Below are 4,948 nucleotides of genomic sequence, written 5' to 3' on the forward strand. Positions count from 1 at the left end.
ACTCCCAGGGCAAGTGAGAAGCAGGTGAGCATGGGCTTGGCTTGTCAGTGGGGGCCCAACTCTGGGAATCAGATGCCACCAGCAAAGGGGCAAAAAGAAAGCATCAAGAAATGAGGATGTGAGCTCCCACACCCCCCTACCCACCCACCCACAGCGGCATGCTGGGGTTGGTGGGAGAGGCACTCAGAGTCAGACTCTGCGCCTACTGGACAGACATGGTAATTTGTGGAAAGCACCCTGGACTGGAAGAGTGGCTTTGAGGAACTCTTCACCCCAGAGACTGAGCCTCACTTTCCTCATTTATAAAAGTGGAGATGAGAAGGTCTGGCTCTGTTCAGTAGATCAACTCAGGCGAGACCCTTCCTTCCTTCCTTATCTCTCTCTCCTTCCTTTTTTTCCATCAACTAACATTTCCTTGCTCCCTCTGTGGAATGCACCAAGCCCTTTCTCATGTCTTTTGCATCTGACCCTTCAGAGATCTCTACAGACAGGTGCAGTTACTTCCCTCTTTTTAATAGATGAGGAAATTAAGGCTCAGAGAGGTTCAGGATCTTCAAAGCCACACAGCGCAAGTGGAGGAACTGGGGTCTCTCCAGGTCACTATCATTGCTCTTATCGTAGTTATCTGACCTCTTCAAAGACCAGAGTTTGGAAAGAGCTGTGTCTGGGACACAGGCTGAGTGATGTGTCAGGAGAGGATGCTGGGGTCTAAGGAAAGAGAAAAGAGAGGCTGTCACCGGTTGCTTCTAATGCTGCCCATCTCATTCAGAAAAGGAAAAGGTGCCCGAGGGGCTACTGCAGAACATGACAGTGGCCCGCTGCTGTTGGCTCTCCCTGCAGGCTCCACAGACTGTTCCAGCGTTCCCCAAGGAGCCAGTGCTGATCAAGCTGGGAACAAAAGAGCAAGGCGAGCGGCACTCCACCTGCTGGCCCGGTCCAGGGTGCCTCCATCTCTCCCTCCGCCTTCATCCCAGGGGACCTGCCTGAGAATGGAGGAGGAGCTATAGACAAAGTGGGCATCCAAGCCAGGTTCTGGCTGCAGGAAGCCTGCCACCAGGGGTCTTGGTGGCCACATCCTGAGAAAAGCAGGCAGGAGTGGGGCTGGGGGCTGGAAGTGGACCCGAGCCCTCCTACGAGACAACGTAGCTGCCAACCACCGACTGCTGGGCTCTTCCCCTCCCTTCCTGCCCCTCAGCCAGTATCTCCCATGCCCCCTGAAACCTCCAGGCCTCTCTGTGCCATGCAGATGGTAGCCTCCGTGAATAAAATGTTCTTGGTGTTCTTTGTAGAATGGGTATTAATGCTCCAACAGGGCCAGTTTGAGGGAGAAAAAGACCCAAGAAACCTCCCGTCTCAGTCCTGACCTCCCACCGCAAGCTGCCACTCACACTGCAAGGAAAATCATCCCAGGCTGAAGAGGAAGAATTCAGGGTGCTGGAGTCTGCCCAGCCTGGGGCCCGCCCCCACCCTCCCCCAGCAGGGCTCAGCTTTTGTACTGGGATCTTTCCCCAAGGCCCCTCCTTACTTCACATCAGCCACCCCAGAAACACCCATTTTGTGAAACTACCATGCCCACTGTGCCCTCCATGTGACCCGGCTCCCTTTCAAGGGCACTCAGGCAGGTGAGAGAGTAGAGAGATAGGGCTTTTGTGGCCAGTTCCCCTCCCCCAACCCTTCCCGCCTTCCTCCCTGCCATGCCAGTCCTGCTTTCCCTCCAGATTGGGAGAATGTTGCAGTAATTCAGATCTTCCATCACTTATTAAGGCCTGCCACCACACAGAGTTCCTGCCTTCAGGGGGCTCACAGTGTAGCTGGCGGATTAAACTGACATCCAGAATCCACCCTGAACTCTGGCAGGCATTCAATGCCCAGGTGGCTTACCAGAGCGGGCCACCTGTGCAGGGTTTTGGAGGCTGAATAGGAGTTTACCAGAAGGATGGCAAAGGGACAGCACGGGCAGAGACCCAGGGATGGGAATCAGCATGGCAAGGTTTGGTATGGCTAAAAAGGAGGTGAGGCAAAAGTGTGCCAGGTGGAGAATAAGAAGCAGAATCCAGATCCTTTGTGGAGCAAAGATTCCAGGAAGAAGGGGTGAGGGGAGAGGGAGGAAGAAGGGGTGAGGGGAGAGGGAGGAGAAGGTCTCTCCTGCCTCCAAATCGCCCTCCCCGTCCGCCTCGCAATTCACACGTACATACGCACTCAGGCCTTCATTCCGCTTGCCAGAGGAGCGGGAGGAGGCGGCGGGGAGGAGGAGCTGAAATGCAACCTATTCATGTTCCCGAGATGTAACACCCCTCATTTTCCATGCTGGGTAAAGACAAAAACCCTTTACAACCTGTTTCTGGAACTTGTCAGCAGCTGCCAAGAGGAGCGTGTTAATTAAACGTCGGCAAAGATGGAAGCCGGAGGCCCCGGCTCTAATTGGACAGTTTGCTTCACCGGATTGAAAAACATTGTGACAAAGAAGGAGGTGCGCGGCGGCTCGGCAGGGGTGCGGCGTGGCGGGGAGGGGAGCGGCGGCTTTGATTTCAGCTGATCCTCACCCCAGCCTCCCTCCCCCTGCAGAGCTGGCCCAGCCCAGCCCAGCCCGGCACGCCCACGGAGGGCCTGGGAGGGGCGGCGGCGCCGGAGAGGTACGGGTGGAGGAGATCCCCGAAGCCTGACGGCCCTGAGGTCCCGCTGGCAGTCCCGCCCGGTAGTAGGCCCAGACAAGGACCAGGCTTTGGGGGCTCTGGGGGGGTCCCTTCCCCTGATGACACGACCTGGGTTCTGGGGGCTGTGCAGGGAGGGCACCGAAGGCAAGGGTCCGGCAGTCGCCTCAGGGTAATGTCGAGGTGGCCCTGGGAGCCCAAGCCCAGGCCTCAGCAGGGAGAGACCTGAGTCTGGAGCGACCCCTGTTGCCCAAACTAGCTCTGGGTCACGTGATTGGGGATGAGGTCTTTAAAATGTTGGCAACTGGGAGGCTTATACTGGGAGGCTTATCCTGGAGGGCACAGCTGTGACAACGGTTTTCGCAGGACCCTGCAGAGCCCAGATTCCTGCAGGGCTGCAGGGGCACGCCCAGAGACTGTCCCCACATCTGTTGTTTGGTGGCTGTACCCCAAGTCCCCTCCTGTTTTGACTCACAAATGATGACAGCAGCCATGTATTGAGTGCTGACTATGTGCTGGGCACCGTGCTGATCTTACAGGCCCTGTTATTTAACCTCCCAGCAGCTCCCAGCATCTCACAGGTGGGGATACTGAGGTCCAGAGAGGATAAGTAACCCGTCCATGGTCACAGCGTTATTAAGGGTGGTGCTAAAGTGACACTGGAGCCCAGGTCCCACTGATTTCAATGTCCCAACCTGGACCCCATGTTTCCCACTCTCTGGTTCCTGGCCCAGCCAGGAGATGAGGGTCTTCAGGACGGTGTGAGAAAAGAGTGGGGCTCCTAAGTGGAGAACCCTTTCTCGGGGCCTCCAGGTTGAATGGCCTGAAAGATGGGGTGCAGCAGCCTGGGGCTCATCCCTGAGGGCCCTACGCATGTCACCCACCCATACGTACATGCCCGTCTTGCATCTCTTGGGGTAGGGGTGGTTAGTTAACAAGGCCAGAGCCTCCTCTTCTGTCCCCTTCCGCCTTGGGCCAGCTTTGTCCCCCGCCCCACCCTCACCCTGCGCTGCGGTCCAGGAGGGCTCCGATTGGGGTCGGAGGCCAGGCTGGGGCCTGTGAGGACCAGGAGCAAGTATGGGAAAAGGGGCCATTGTGGCTCAGCTCCGGGGATTAAGAGCTAGAAAGTGGATGTGGAGAGCTGAGGCCATTGACGGTAGCCCTGCGAGCTGAGTTCCCAGGGGGGGCGGCCCAAGCAGCCTGTGCCTGAGCTGTGTCCAGGCTGCCTGCTGGGCCTAATCCCCTGGGAGCTGCAGCCCGAGAAGCCCCGGAAATACAGCTGCTGTGGAGAGAGGGCTGCCCTTGGTGGGGTTGGGTATCTTGTCCTGGATGGTCAGAGTGGCCGCTCTGAGGAGGGATGGGTGGTAGGGAGGCATGCCCATGGGGTGTGAGTGTATGCGTGTGCCCCTGGCCTGGGCAGTGTATCCGAGTGGGACACTCTAAAGATAGGTGACCCAAGATATAAAGAACAAGCTAGTGGTTACCAGTTGGGGTGGGGGGAGGGCAATTTGGGGTGGGCGAGAGGGAAGTACAAACTGTTGGGTGTAAGATAGACTCAAGGATGTATTGTACGACGTGGGGAGTATAGCCAATGTTTTGTAATAACTGTAAATGGAAAGTAACTTTTAAAATTGTATTAAGAAATTAAAAAAGTAAAAAGATAGGTGACCCAGTGTGTTAGGGGCAGTGTCAGTCCCCTTGTGTGTCAGGTTTAGGGCCTGTCTTGAGGGGAATGGGGCCTGAAGGTGGCGACTAGGACAGCTCAGAGGTCCTCAGAGGTCCCTGACTAAAGAGGTGAGCCATGGTGAGGAAAGAGGCAGCGCCTCCACCAGCAGCCCTGAGTGGGTGCTAAGTGTGTGTGTGTGTGTGTGTGTGTGTGTGTACTCGTGTGTGCACCATCGAGCAGGATGCTTGAGAACGGCCCTTCAGAGGCGGCTGGAGGGGCTCTGCAAGTTGTAATCAGATTAAGGGGGCCAATCACTTAGGGCTCTTGAAAAGGCCACAAGGTTTCTAATCAGCCCTGAGCACCAGGCCCACAAAGCCCAGGAGGAGCTCGGCAGGAGCTGCCCGCGGGCTGCTGTGGGAGCCGGGCGGCTTTCTTCCCTCTCTGTCTCTCCTAATTATGTCAATTTGCTAGCCAAATTGTTTGCTCAAGTGGACAGGGCGCCTTGTGGCCCATTCATGTGGTAATGTGGGAACTGGCAGGCCTCCTGGCTGGGAAATTAGGAGGTACCGGGACCCTTTTCGAGGGAGCAGACAGGCTGGGAGTGTGGGGCACCCAGGCCTTGGGAACTCTC

Source organism: Delphinapterus leucas, chromosome 2 (assembly GCF_059928025.1).
Source record: "Delphinapterus leucas isolate spDelLeu-1000000601 "Yukka" chromosome 2, BTC_Dleu_Yukka2, whole genome shotgun sequence".
Classification (NCBI taxonomy): Eukaryota; Metazoa; Chordata; class Mammalia; order Artiodactyla; family Monodontidae; genus Delphinapterus; species Delphinapterus leucas.